At 38.0% G+C, this 15,369-nt stretch overlaps 1 protein-coding gene across 4 annotated transcripts in view; it reads right to left on the bottom strand.

Annotated features, from left to right (window-relative positions):
* The window catches only part of CNTN6 (contactin 6), a 148,299-nt gene that overhangs the window by 96,642 nt on the left and 36,288 nt on the right, over nt 1–15,369 (bottom strand). Inside the window, exon 1 of one of the 4 annotated variants that reach the window (XM_063348103.1) lies at nt 12,894–12,952. The exons of the other annotated variants lie outside the window; for them this stretch is intronic. The gene's annotated coding sequence lies outside the window, so the exon portion shown is untranslated. Of the gene's footprint in view, nt 1–12,893; nt 12,953–15,369 lie in introns of those variants that run through there. 4 annotated transcript variants of the gene reach the window in all.

Raw genomic sequence — 15,369 nt, forward strand, 5'->3', positions numbered from 1 at the left:
CTCAAGGACCAGAAATGTACAGTTCTCTTGGTCTGAGAGCTCCAAAGTCTGCAGTATTTGCAGCTTCTGTGATTATTTCTGTTGCCACAGTGTTTTGTGGAGCTGCTCAGAGGTGAGGAGTCCCTTGTGCCATGTACTGTAGAACAAGTAGCTAGAGGTCTTGCATCGAAGAATCCCAAATAAATGATGGACCAGGACTGTTCTTTCCTCACTTGGATTCATGCAGCAGGCGTGGAGGGGTCGTGCTGCTGGTCTATATGGAGCATATCAGTATATCCTCACTGAAGATCATAAGAATAAAGAGGCCAGAATAATGGTAAAACCTGTACTCTAAAAAGCTTCTAAATGTAAAACTACTATAATTCACATAAGCAAACCAGATAAGGAGGAATTTATACAGGCTATTAAGTTCCAGGAAAGCTGTAAATTCCAGGGGTAGTGAGTTTCTAATGAATCTTTCTTAATGTGCCTTAGATAGAGCCTCATATCTGATCCAAAACATTAATATGACTTTATGGGCCAAAGCTGACACCTGATTAAGAGGCCTCTTTTAAATCAGCTTGATAGTAAAACACCTGTCAGTTTTAGCAAAAAGGATGAGACAGGTGAGTTAGAGACTTCCTCCTTGTAATGACAGCATGGGTAGAAAAGATACGAAAAATCCAAATTACTTCAAAATCTGTTTAATTTTCTTCACAGCTGAAGACATTGGTAAGTTTTAATTGGAAGGGGGGAATTTATAGGGCGCACAGATTTTTAAACGTGGTTGTGTCTTTCCCTGCAAATAACATCGGGGCTTTTGACTGAATCTTGTCAGAAGCAGAATGGAATGATAATTCTCCCCATCAAAAGCCTGGACCAGGTAGCTCAAGGACTTTAAAAGGAGCATGACATGCAAAATGAGAGGTAATGGATGAGACACTGTTTGCTAACAGGAAAGCGTAAAGTAACACACATCAGTTCAAGGAATCAGATATTAACACTGAAAGAGAAGATTGGAAAAGAAGAAGCAGAAAAGGGCTGTGAAAGCATTCTGGAAAAACAGCTTGTCAGTACTAGAGGCGGTGGGAGGCAGGCTTCCCTCCTCTCCCTCTCAACGACATTCAGTTCTCAATCAGAGTGAAGCAGGGGACAGAGAGAGGGAGATTATAAGAGATGTTACAGGATTGAGCAGGCAGAAGCAACCTAAAACCGGTAGGATTTTCCCAAAGGGCCTTCAACTTTCATGTGTTTTCTCCCTTCAGACATTGATGTACAGAGCTCCAGAGACACAGGGCTCCTTTCAAGTTTCAGCTTCTATTGAAAAAGTCAAATTGGGAGTAGTGGTGAAATTCCACATTGTCTCTGTTATCAGATACCAAAACCAGAAAGATACTTAGCTAACTCTGATGTAGGGAGAAAGGTAGGCATCGAGGAGGTGCACAGGGTGAAGTCCTGGCCCTACTGAAGTCAGAGAAACTCTCAGTAATGAATTGAAGCTTGGCGCTCAAGCACAGGTTTTATATACGAAGCTGTCTTGAAAATGACAGTCAACAGAGCAAGGCGTCCCTTTCATCTGCGACACAGGAGGCTGGCGATACCCCTTCCTTGCAGACTGGAAAAACAGTGAGGGTGAGCAGATGAAAGGAGGAATAGTTGTGAACCTGCCATTTCCCAGCAGCAGGGTTGGGGCCGTCACACCAAGCAGATTGTCCTCCCTTCCCATGTGTTGTGAGTAGAGGTTGCTGTGTCTCACCCGGAGATCCACCGTCTGCATTTGAGTTTGGAGACTTAACTTTCAATACTGGAATAGTTAGGGCTCCTCCAGCCCTGGCAAATGGCACAGAAATGTTAAATGTCTTCAATGAAAACAATTCTGTATCCCCCAAATTTTATTCCTTAAGAAATAATTCAAATATCTCAATATTTTTCCTAATATTTAAACATAAAGTGTGTAGTGGTATAGGTAGGGTGACGTGAGGCTAAAGTGGCAAGGAATGCACTTGGGTTATACACTAACTGCAGATTTTCCTGAAGTACTTGGGTGTGAAAATAAACAATAAAAACATAAAATATTACTTTAATTACTAATATATCTAGCTGTCAGGTTTGCCAGATTCTAGCATGTAAAATTAGTGTGTAATATATCACAGGTAATAATTAAGGAAGTATTATGCAAAACCAACCATAATCTTGAATTATGAGCCTTTTGCAATTAAATATATATATATTAACAAAAGGTTTTGTCAAAATATGATGCTTCAGACATTTTTTAACAGTTTTATTATGATAAACAGAATTGCTTCAACACTTCGAGCTAACTTTCCGTGAATACAATTGCGTATCAGTGAATTTATTACCCATCTGCATTTTGGTCTAACAGCTACACACATTCTAATTCCAAAATAATTAGTGATAGATCTCTAAATGCCAAAATGTGATGTTTCTCATCATACTGAGTATAGCAGTGAAACTCTTACTTAAGATTTACATGATACTGACTGCATTCAATAGAAAAACAAAATATTCCCTAAAGATTCCAGATCAGAAGTTCAAGCTACAGGGAAGGAAAATTGCTCATAATTGATACATTTTGGATGGCATTCAATGGAGCTTCACTAATTTACGCTTTTGGCTACAGATGAACACAGATTTATGAACAGCTCATTGTGGAGATCTGTGTAAAGGTACAATAGCCTGAATAGGTATAGGGGCTGCAAATACACCAATGTGTGAAGGGTATTAATAATGCAATATTTAATTAAAAAATAAAAAAATGTGTGAGTAACAATGCTAGAATGTCTAACTGTGCATGATTTCATTGGCTTTATGGTAAGAATTTCTGAAGACTTTTGTGCTGTTGTGCGAGATGTAGACAAGATAAAGGAAGCCTTTTCATTTGTGCAGGTGATTTGTTTTATGTCATGAACTTGGTCATGTCCTTCAGATACAGAACTATTGTGGAACAGACATCTAATTACGGAGACAAATATCCACAATGAAGTTAGAGGGATGTGTCTTTATGATGTATAGTAATCCTGACGTGCACTCTTCTCAATGAAATTTCATTAGTTTTTGTGTTACTAGGCAAGATGAATAAATAATAATGAACCTTTTCCAATCTACTGCACAAGCATTTTGTTCACTGTAATTTCAGTTATAAGTGAGACCTAGATTTGATGACAGATACTGTTTGCTGCATTGTACTGTTGTAATATTCATTTGGCACTGTTGCCAAACTGACTGAAGGCTTAATTCAATAATTTACAACACAGGAAAAGATAACAGCTATATCATTTAATATCCTGCCACTTAAATAAATCCAGCACTTTGTTTCTCTGTAACTTTTTTTGTGCGAAATGTAACTGTGCCTTACTGTCTTGGGAAGATGGTGATTAATTAAGCTTAGATAATTTTTGCCATTGCTAGTGTTGATCAGCTCAGGGCTTTTGTGTGATGACTCCAGAACTCCATTGCAGCTATTGATAGCTGCTCTATAGAGAGGGGGAGAGAGTGAAACACTGACTTGAATAAACATATAACAACATGGCAAGCTACAGTTCTGCTTATACTCAAAACAGGAAAAAAAAATTCTGAAAATTTCTTCCAGCCTTTAAGCTCCATTTCAGACCCATTTCAGTCTTTTCATTAAGCATCTTGCCTTGCAGCCCTGCACTCCCACCCAGTGACTCTGGAGACAGAAGGAGACAAAAGGGAATTGCTCCGTCGCCTTTTTCCTCTAGATCCTGAGCAAGCCTAGAGGGAGGAATAGCTCTGTCTCTCTTTGCTCCCTTTTTCTATGTTAGGATAAAGCATCTGAGTGGTTTCAAGGAGTTAGACTGCAATGCCTTATTCCTTTGCCCCCCTGTTCTTGGTTAGGCTGAGGTATCTGGCACAAGCAAGCCTTTTAATCCTCAGGTTCATTTACACAAATCTTTACCATATTTCATGGCACCCCTCTTCCTGCTCCATGGCAGAAAGACTTGGGGAATCTGTTGGAAAAATACCGATCAAATACACCTGCATTTATTAGAATACTTCTTTTTTTTCCCCAGTATGACTGTAATTTTAGTACAGAAAATATGCAGCAGCCTGATGAATGCTAAGTTTGGCTAAGATTTTTATAGCTGGTAGTAGATAGTTTCATGCTGCATCATTTTTTTTCTTTTTCTATCTAGAGAATATGAGCCCGAGTGCTTTAAAGTCAGTGAAAGCCTTTCATGAACTTCAACGGGCAATGGATCAACCCCTAGCGAACACAGTATAAGCAACTGATACTCCTTTTTGTACTTAGTCTTCTCTGTGTGTGAAACACTGTGTTATGTAATATGTATTTATCCTACGCTTATGTGCGTATATAAATGGATGGTATCTATGCATCCTTGCAAGTAAATAGGCACACAGAGTAGGGAAATAGGGAAGAGATCTCCTAAGAATGTCTCTTTGCTCTTCTGTTTATGTTGAGTGCGTGCTATGTAATAAATGATGATTGGTTTACTAAATACTTTGGTGTTTGAAAACTGTACCAATTCAGTGTACAAAAGCTACTGGATATTGACAACAGCTGCATTATTTTCAGGCAGATACTTAGTAGCAAAAATCCAGCCACATTGGAATGAAAAACAATAGTTTGCAAATAGTTTGAATATACTAAAGCAAACGATTCCTCTTTTGTTTCCAGAGGGCACACTTCATAATTCCCAGTTCTGTTCAATAGGAAACATGTTGTAATGTGAAGTAGTATTTTGTTTTTTGCAGTATTATGAGTCCCAGACCATGTAGAAAGCTAGATACAATCACCATTATAAAGGACTTAAATTGCAGGTGGGTGTTTAAGCTCTGTGTACGTTATTTAAATTTTTCTTATTTAGTTTAAATAACTGGAATGAAATGGCTGCTTCATAGATGCTTGCTTTTCCCAGTAGGGCTTAAATAACAGGCATGAATAAAGGTAGTTGGGAACTAGCTGTAAGAGCTTGACATCAGAAATTATTTTGTATGTAGATAGAAAAGTTTCTATTCTGGAATAACGCTTAGAAATAATAGAGATCATGAAGATCATAGAAAAACATGTAGAGAGAATTTATTTTTCTAGTCCAAATTACTATTACGGCAAAAATCCTTAGGACAGAGGCATATTGGATCTAGAAATTTCAGGCTGCCACCTACTTCTTGCTTTCAGATGATTGATAACTTGGGAATAAAAACTTAGAAAATAAATCATCTTAAGCAATTAAAATAATGTCAAACCAGGAAAGATTAAAAGGGTCTTTATTTTCCAACATATAATTGAAGAGCAACGCAAGAGATATTTATAACATTTTAAACGCAAGGCAGATCCTGATTTAAATTAGATTAATCAAGCAGGATATTATCGAAATATTTATCATATTGACTGATTTACATATGCTTGTAATCACGGTATTGATACTCATTTTGTAGATTGAAACTGAATTTGGAACTTAAAAGAAACTTAAATAATAAAATGATCTGTCTTGACCAAAAATCGGGTACAGCCTGTTGCAAAATTGACTATTGGCCAGTGAAGAAACTCAAGGGTGAAGCAGAAATGTCTCTTCCCTTTCCCTCTTAACCCTTTGTATTGCTGTACAGAGAGACACCTGCTGCCTGGACTGCATTGTAGGGCACACTTCTCTGCTCCCTGGAGATTTTCCTTGATTGTGTCCACTATTCTACCAGAAAAATCCCCCCAGTTGAGCTCTGCTTTGGGCATTGCATGTAGTGTAAAAGTAGAGAACTATGCAATATAGTATTTAAGCTTTATGCCATCTCGTCTCTTACCGTCTTCTTTAGGTGTCTACTTTTGGCTGTCATGTAATCAGTTGGATGCACCTTTAATCTGAGTCAGTTTGTCTGTTTTGATGAGATGTACTTTGTTGGGTAGCATCACCTGGAGATCTGCCTCACCCTTAGAATATTTATGTTTGCTTATTCCTTTGGCATCCTGGCAAAAAAACCCATCGCTACTATCATAAGCAGCAGAAAGAAAGTAGTGATTTAAACAGTCTATATCTCAGAAAAATCTGGTTGGGATTTCATGGAACATAGCTTTACCGTTAGACACCTACAGCACTTCAGAAACCTGCTGAAAACAGTGAGGTGCGATAGCTCCCCATGAAAGGGCATCATAATCCTCTATTGCAGAAAATATTAGGCAACCAAAATAGAATTAGCATTGTATATTTTGTTATTTTGTCAAGCCCTGAAAGCTTCCAGGCACTTTTAAAATAAATAGAATAAATGGAGATAAATGAAACTGAACTCTGTTAAATATCATCAACTAAGATCTGCTTTATTACTGGCAATTAAACAGTGAAAGTCAAAACACAAGCTATCATTATCACTCATTGATTAAAAACCAGTTAGAACATTGCATTTCGAACTAACCTACCGCTTTGCTCGTTATGCATTTCAGCATGAGCAACAGCACAATATTTCAGAAATAATTAGGAACACAGCATAAGCGATCAGTGCTAATGTTCTTGAATAAAATTGCCAAAGCAAATGATTATAGATCAGCCAAAAGACACTATTTGAAGCCATCATCTTTTGTGACTATTTAATATCTTCATGGTGATCTTTTTCTGAGCAAACACAAATGACATTAAAAGTCTTTTCAGTAATGGCATCCTAAAATTCAGCAGAAGCTGCAAACATAACTTTGTAAATGCTAATTTTTTGGAAAATAACTGCTAGCAATTGAGTTGCTTGGGCAGTTTTTGTCTCTAGTCTCTGTTTTAAAGGAGCTAATATCAACATTTCTGATGTACGGCAAGCTGGGAACGTCTCACTGTCAAATTACTGTTCTTTTCCATTCAAGTAAAAAATGACCTTTATCCGATCTATTCTCCAAAAAATGACAGCATAAATAGCTAAACAAAACCCAACTGAAAGGAGAAAAAAAAAAAAAAAACGTTGATAGGGCTGCAGTGAAATTCAGCTTTGGAGCAGAGAGGGGAAGGGCAGGGTTCAGCAGGCAGGGCTGACCTGGCCATGGCAGGGCTCAGAGCCAGGGCTACGTGAAGTGGAAATGTTGCTGGCCATGTCAGCAGGCTGAAAAACCTGGGGAAAACTGGAAAGGTGGAGAGACCTACCATTATACCTGTAATGCAGTCCCTCTCCCCTTCTGATGTTGATGTCTGACATCATTTTAACACTATACTCTTAAAAACAGCAGTAGTCCAAAATACAGTTTTCCTTAAATGTCCCTGTTAATTTTTTCTGCAGCACTCACTCCAGAGAAGAACCCGTAGAGCATGGGACAATACGCAACTTGGGGAGATTTTGCATGATTTGTCCTCTTGTGTCCCTTGTGCATACATTTCCAGAGGAAATCCAGAATTGGAAATGCTTTTCATAAGCAGATAGGAGAACTCCTGCATCTCTGGTACCTGCTCAACCACCAGTGCCAGTTTAGCTGGCTGGCGTCTCATTACCCTCTTTAGCTGCTTCCTTTCATCTCTGCTTTCATTATTTGTTGTAAACTGGCAATTTTAAGAAACAGGAATAATTTATTAATAAAAAATAATAATTCTATATTCAGATCTTAAAAGCTATAATATCAAATCAAGTCTTTGGTTATGTTAGCATCAAAATTATTTCGCAAAACCATTTTTCCAGCTGGGATTTACATTGATCCCTTTATTCTACTGCATTTAATGCTTAGGGCACACTTTGGTTTCTACCCTTGCCCATTGTTTCAATGAAACTCCCTGTTTTTTAAGAAGCTTATGAAAACTCATCTAAGCCTTGTGCTTTCTGCCCACTTGGAAACATAACAGAAAGGGCAGTCTGAGGGCAGGCAGGAGAACTGAGTCCCAACTTAGGACCTCCTTACGCTTATCTCAGTCCATGGAGTTCTCCGCAATTTTGTCCAATTTCAGTGCTTGGGCTGGAGACAGAAATAGAAATCAGTCCATCTACGTTCTGAATAGCCTGATGGGAGCTTTAGTGCAGGGACAATAATGAAATTCAGGGAAAACATTTCATATGTATTACTTTTCAGTAATTTTTCTCTAATCCAAAAATCACAAAAATGCTGTAATTCTACAGAAGTCTTACATGCTTGGATTGCGTATTTTTCCTAGCTACAGTAGGAACTGATAACAGGCTGCCAAATTACTGCTTAATAAACCACTAAATGAGTGCCATCTAAGATAACGGGGCATTAAATGATGACTATTCAGGGAGAAAGTAGAAGTGCAGAAAGAACTGCAAGAGGACTCTCTACATAGAGGGAAATTGGATTAGTCATCTCATCTATGCCAGTGGTGAAATTCAAACTGAAGCATATTTAAAAAAAAAAGAAAGTGGTTTGATGCCTTAATGTGCCAAAGGAAGAAGTACATTTGATGCGGGAGTTACTTCTCATCACGGCAAGCTTGAGCTGGGGTGGAGAGTATTTCAATTATGGGGATAATGCGATCAGTAAAATGTAATAAATGCAAAGACAAAATAAAATAAAGCACAAAAGGTAAACCCCAAAAAGCATTAAATAACGTAAAGGTGATATTACAAGGAAAAAAAATCAAAAGAGATGGAAGCGGTGGAGAATTTCAGGCTGTGAAGACAAAAGGCCGAGGGTTACTTGAATTCAGGCTCTTTATACCAGTTTCAGTGGGGTTCAGGTATTTAAGTACCTGTCCTTCCCGTAAGGATCCCGTAAGGATCAGGAGCAGGGGAAAGGCACAGTGAAGGTCTATGAGGGGCTGCTTTGTTTCAGTCCACGCGTCACAGGCTGATGTCATCCATCTGTGATAAAGGTTGTCACAGAAGGCTGAGAACATATTTGCTTTACTTGTAGTAGTCGGAAAATTGCATCATCTTGAGTGATACTTAATGTGTCTGCGGTGTAGTATCACTGGTAGAGTTATGACAAACCATCTGAAGGCCATATTTCTGGGGAATGACATAATCAATGATTGATACTGCTCTAATTTAGGTAGGTTTAGAGTGCAGAGTTTTAAAGGAAAGAAAGCAGGGTATTGCATGTTTCCGCTCCTAAATAATTGTCTGACTGAATTTGCAACACGTCTTCTTTTAATGCATTTATTATCTGCATGCTAGTATTTTCACATCTCTATTATCTTGAAAACTATATGGACATTTTAGTAAAATGTCAGTGTGATATAACATATTGTTGTTTTATTATGTTGACTTGCAGTGAACGTCCAGCTTTGGGCTGACAGAAGTGCTCTTTTCTCAACTTCTCCCTATAAATTATTTATGTATATGGACAGTGCAGCATTTTACACGGATCAGATTGTGACATAAAATCTTGAATCAGGTTAGGTTTCTTTAAAATACGTATGAATTTCAGTTGATTTTTCAAATCGTGGTTTAGATTTTTAGCCAGACCCGTAAAAACAAGTTATTTTAAGGCATAAAATGTGAATCAGGCTGGATTCTCTTCATGGGATTTCATTCTTTTGCATGCAAATGTTAGATGCTTACCTTTCAGGTCAGTCTTGATCTGTAAAACACAGTAGCATTTAAAAAAACTTAAGGACCTGGACATTTAACTTGTGAAGGAATAAAATTCAAATATCCAAAACTTTTGGTCTGCAGCTGTCTGTCTCTGAAAGTGTTCAAAAATTGTAGATGTGCAGGTTATTTATATGAAAGCTTTCCCAGCTGCTAAAGTTGTACTTCTGTACATCTCCAGAAATTATCAATTTAAATATTTTGTCATAGAAAATCTGGAAAATAGTTATAGAAACAAAAATGAACCTGGAATCCAGATAAACTTTATATGGCTTCAGATTTTATAAGGGGTGGTTATTTATGATTCGTTAAATAAAAGAAACTTCCAAGGTTGATAATAAATCTGGGCTTGTTACTTACTTTCTGTACGTTGAAATGTGTTCTAATCATACAGAGGTATTCCTGCTCCCTAGATCTCACTGTGCGCTTTTAGTGTTACATGATTATTCTTAGACTCTCTAAAGAGAAGACATTGTTGTTGCTGGTCAGTAAGCCTTGCAAGACAGTGGCATCATTGGGAATAAAAACTGTTACAATTTGTAATCAGATTGATATGATATTAAGGAGATGTACCTTTCTTTAAGGCAAATTTCTGGATTACATGTGCACCACCATTTTAATTGCAACACTACACACAATTTGGTATACTGTCAACTTATCTTCAGGAGAGGCTGGGGGTTAATCTAGTGAAAAAAATAAATGTAGACTAATTAGAAGATGACAAGTTATAGCTGATAAGGTCACTTGTCAGGCAAATATGAATTCAATATCTATTGCATAAATGACTACATTTTCTCTGGCCTAGAGCAAACTATTCGTGTTTTGCAAAAACAAAAATGTTTACAAGAAAGACACAGAAAAAAACTCTTTTTATTTCTACTACATTCAGTGTAAAGCAGAATAAATCTAATTAGAAATAGTAGTTGGAGTTCTAATGTTTTATTCTGATTTAAGTTGCATTGTATCATCAGTGATTTCGGTAGCTTTAGACTAATATGACTGAAATATGCATCTGATTAATGCCCAACAAGAAGTTACTAGAGATTAACCCCTGCAGGTTTTTTCGCATTGCCTGTATACATTTTTTTATAAGCTGTAGGAAAAGTAATCATCAAAAACTATTTGGCATAAGTGTATGAAGTGAGACAATATTAGAGGATGAAGAAATTGCATTCCGTAAATCACTTTTGTGTTGGTGGGAAGGCCATCCAAGCACATGAGTCAAAGTTTGTATAGATTTTACTCTAAAACACAAAGGCATTTTCCAGGGTGAGCTGAGGGCACAGTCTATGAGCGGGAGCATTGTGGTTCGAGAGGAATGGCAGCCTGGATGGCTGGTGGGGCAACGAAACCATAGAAACAAAAGAGCACACAGCAATTCAGCAAAGGGGAAGCCGGTTCCAAAGGACAGTGTTTCTCCTCTATTTTTTATAACATGTTTTCTATTTTCCAAGGCAATTCTCCCAAATGATAATGAGCTTTGCATATGCTTTTAAGGTAATCCAGTGGCAAACCATATACCCATACATGAGATCAATGCATAGAAATATCCTACCGTGCAACAGAGCTTTGTAATGATGCTGAAGCGCCTCAGCCTCTGCATGTCTCAGAGCCCTCCTCCCTAAGATATGGCTGCTGATAGAGCTGTGAGGGGATAAGAAAGAGATCTCCCACATGGGTTGGATAAAAAAATCACAGAATAATAGGATGGTTTAGGTTGGAAGGGACCTTAAAGATCACTTTCACGCCTCTGCCCTGGGCAGGGACACCTCCCACCAGACCAGGTTGCTCCAAGCCCCGTCCAACCTGGCCTTGAACCCCCTCCAGGGATGGGGCAGCCACAGCTTCTCTGGGCAACCTGGGCCAGGGGCTCACCACCCTCACAGGAAAGAATTTCTTCCCGAGATCTCATCTAAATCTCCCCTCTTCTAGTTCAAAGCCATTACCCCTCACCCTGTCACTACATACCCTTCTAAAAAGTTCTTCCCCATCTTTCCTGTAGCCCCTTTAGGGACTGGAAGGGGCTCAAAGGTCTTCCCGGAGCCTTGTCTTCTCCAGGCTGAACAACCTGAACTCTCTCAGCCTGTCTTCATAGGAGAGGGGTTCTGTAGAAAGGTGAAGGTGCTAACAAGAGAGCCACCCTTTGCTTTTGAACCTTCCTTTCCCTCTCCTGCTGCCAGCCTGCCCCTGAGCAGCCCTCTTGGTGGGCAGGGGTTCAGGGTGACGCGTCCAGCAGGTGAGATGTGACTCCAGTCCAGTCTGCGTATGCAGCTTTCTTGGTATTGTCTGCTTAAATCAGAAATGCAAGTGAACTAATGAAGATACAGAAATCAAATTTGACGTAACTATGGCACTGGTGTGCACATGTAAAGTATATGTGTGTGCTTGGGTGTGTGCAGGACAGCTCCGGCATAACAATATCACTACAAATACCTGCTACTTTTTTACACCTTTTTACACTCCACTAAAATGACTACAGAATGAATTGCACAGAAATAAACCATGTTTCTGATTTTCCTGGGTCTGTGTAAAATGTTTGCAATATACAGGATATGTCAGATGTCCTTTTGTATCTTCTGTTTTGGAGCAAAAGTGAATAATGTGCCCAGATGAATAATGAAGTGAAGTTGCTAATTCAGAGAAAATATTATTCCAAGAAATAGTATGACAGATGTGATCTTACAGACAAATGTTTTGTGAAGAGAAGACATTTTAAAGCTATGGTGACTTTCTTTGCTGATATCTTGAATAGTTGGATTACTTCAGTAATCTTTCACTTTTCCCTCAAAACCCTCCTTCTTCTTTTGTGCCAGTTTGGAAATATCAAGTACAATTACTCTGTTTCTAAGGACTTCAAGGCTGCAGTGAAAGGTACATTTGTCATTACAAAAATATCTTTGTCCATGAGAACTTTTCATTCCTACCAATGGCAGCTCACACCACAGCAAAGCTCACAGGAGTCTTGATTAAAAGACCTGTCTTCCATAAGTAGAAATGAATGACTTACAGGTAATTATAGCAGGCTGAAAAGTAGGAGCATGATGTTTGGAGCTAAACAATGTCACAGATAGTGCCTTAATTAGCAGCGAAAGTGATTTAGCAGAGTAATATTCTAATACCAATTCAATTGCTACAAATTATTAATAACAATAAGCACAGAATAACCAAGATCCACTAACAATGAGATGCAATATCTGTCAAAGGAAAACATAGTGCCCCCTTAATAATGAGATTGTAATTAGAATAGAACAATAAAGCATATATTAATATTGAACAAAGGACAAAACACCATGGTACTACGCTGTGCAGGAGGGGAAAAAAAAACCTATTGCCAAAATTCTAAAACGGTCTAAAAATCAAACATATAAAAGTAAAGTCATAAAGATTAGAATTAAAGTCTATAAATTTACCTTTTGCTGCAAAGCTGGTAGGACTTTAGCCAGCTTTCTCCTTGAGCTGCCCCACTAGGACAAGAATTGTCACCTCCAGATGGAGCTTGCACAGGCAGAGGGAAGCAGAGAGACCCAGAGAAGTGGGGGCTGTGGGTCTCCTGTGTGTCTGAAATCTACCTTCACATTCCAAAGTTGCCCGTTTACTTGCTCCCCTCTTAACTCCTGCAGAAGAAGCGGTAGAGAGCCTTATCTCTGTTTGGATGCTAATTATGATAACTATGCCATCAACTAGAGCAAGTACTAACATAAATCCTGAAACGGTAGGTGTTGGTTTTTTCTCCCATTTCCTGAAACTGTGTAATTCCATGAGAATTAAACATTGCTTTTAATTTTTTTCATTATTTTTAGAGTTTAGCCTTAATGTTTAATGAAAGAATATAGAAAAGGGGAATTCTGTAGGATAAAAAGCAAATGCAAGGTAAATAAAAAGAATCGATTTGCATTATTATTTGATGGGTCAGGACTATAATCTAGTCTTATAGAAAATGTGTACTTGGCCTGTGATTTTGATTGTGTTTGGAGCTGATAGAGCCAAAACTAGGAAAACTATAGTATCTGAATGTAATAAGACCAATGAGAGGACTGTTTTACAGATGGTACAGATGTAATAGCTTCAGCCAAAGAATGGTTCATTGCTATCTCTGATATTTTCATTCATCCAGCCCCTACACATGGCCCCACTAGACTAATCCATCCATATTTTTCTGAAATTACAGATCAGCATGTGTCTCAGAGTTGGCTTCCCATACACACACCAGCAAGCAATTTTAGTGGTAATCACAAGAGTTTCTCTTCCAGATAGCCATGAAATAATGCCTCACATCCCTAAGAGGTTTATTTTTGTAATGTAGGCACGATAACCACAGTCTAAATAATACTGTGTGGTTTGAAATTACTCTGTGAGCTCAAACTCTGTGACAACCACATTTTCTGTCCCAGGCAAGTGCCAAGGATAATAATAAAAAAAAAAGATTTTGTATATAAATCTTCTTTTTTGCTGCCAAGAGATTGGAGGAGAAAGCGGAACAGGATTTTGAAAACCCCAGTTACAGTCATTGTGGTAGCAAGCTTTCCCCAGGAATGTCAAGTAGGTATGAATGCAGTGAATTCCAAGAAGTTTTCAATGTTAATTTCTGCTCAACAAGAAACACACACACATAAACAGCGATCAATAGTCGCTAAATGAAAAAGAAGTAGCAAATCGATAACTAGAGACGTTTTGTTTTCAAGCTCCTGCAAACAATGGAAGCAATGATCAGTCTGTGATTACGTGGAAGTAGCAGAGATTGTTTCAGCTCTTAAAAGTTAGTGGGCAAGGTCTTCACCCGTGTCGGTGTCTGCAGATCTGCTCGATGGGAATATTAATGGGATCTGGGTTTCCAATTCTAAGCAAAGCAGGTTTAATCATTTTTTGCATTTTCATGGTCTGTTTTCTGAAAACAAATGAAATCCTCATTCTTACTATCCAGTTACACCAGTTTTCCACTACAGACTAGAGCTGGGTTTCTCTCCATTTCATGAGGGACATGTCCATCATTCTCACCATAATAAAATCTAAGGTTTCACATGTTGGTGCTTTAATTGAGGCATTGGTTGTGAAGACAGAATAGACTTGACTATTAAACTCCAAAGGAATCCATATTGGTAACTATTTTATTACTGTAGCAGTATGTCGGGTCGAGATGTAGCAGCCTCAACTCTGAAATGAGGGACCTCAATATCCAGCCCTATGGTTTTAGTTTAACATTCGTAAACAAAGTACCCTGCTCTAATAGTGACCTCTGCAAAACAATGTCTTAAAAGTTAGCCTAAAAGGTAGCTTGTTCTAGAAGTAAGAGATCAAACACAGGCTGTGGGCCTCTTCCTGAAGGTCTCTAGGTGTGAACAAAATCAGTGAATGACACTGGGGTCAGGGAAGAGTCCTGTGCAATGTGGAAGGCTACAGCAGATGTGCAGTTTTGGCTTGTTTTTTGCTTTTCTGGAGTTTTGGAAGCAGGCTCTCCACCAAATATTTCTATTAAATGGAAGATTTATGTTCAATTACGTTTGACTTAAAAACAGTGTGCTTCAGTAAACTATTTCAGTGATATATTATTTTGCCATCTTAAGTTTAATTTTATTATACTTAAATTTTCTATTGCTGGCAATAGAAGATGCTCAAATTATTTTAAGTAAGTGCTTAATCACCTGCTAATTTCAGCTTCTTGGCAGTGATAATAAAGTAAAATTGAATTATCTTTGAAGCTGTCGCAAACAAAAAATGAAAAAAATCTGAATTACTTCTAAAGTACTGGGACATTATTTTACAAAGTTAACAAGCTTTGCTTACAGAGAAATGAAATGACTTGATATGAAACAGAAAGAAACCATGTAAAATTTAAACTAGAGAAAAAAACCTTTTTTTTTTTAATGTAAAGTAATTAATTGAAGAGAT

This window comes from Chroicocephalus ridibundus, chromosome 10 (assembly GCF_963924245.1).
Source record: "Chroicocephalus ridibundus chromosome 10, bChrRid1.1, whole genome shotgun sequence".
NCBI lineage: Eukaryota > Metazoa > Chordata > Aves > Charadriiformes > Laridae > Chroicocephalus > Chroicocephalus ridibundus.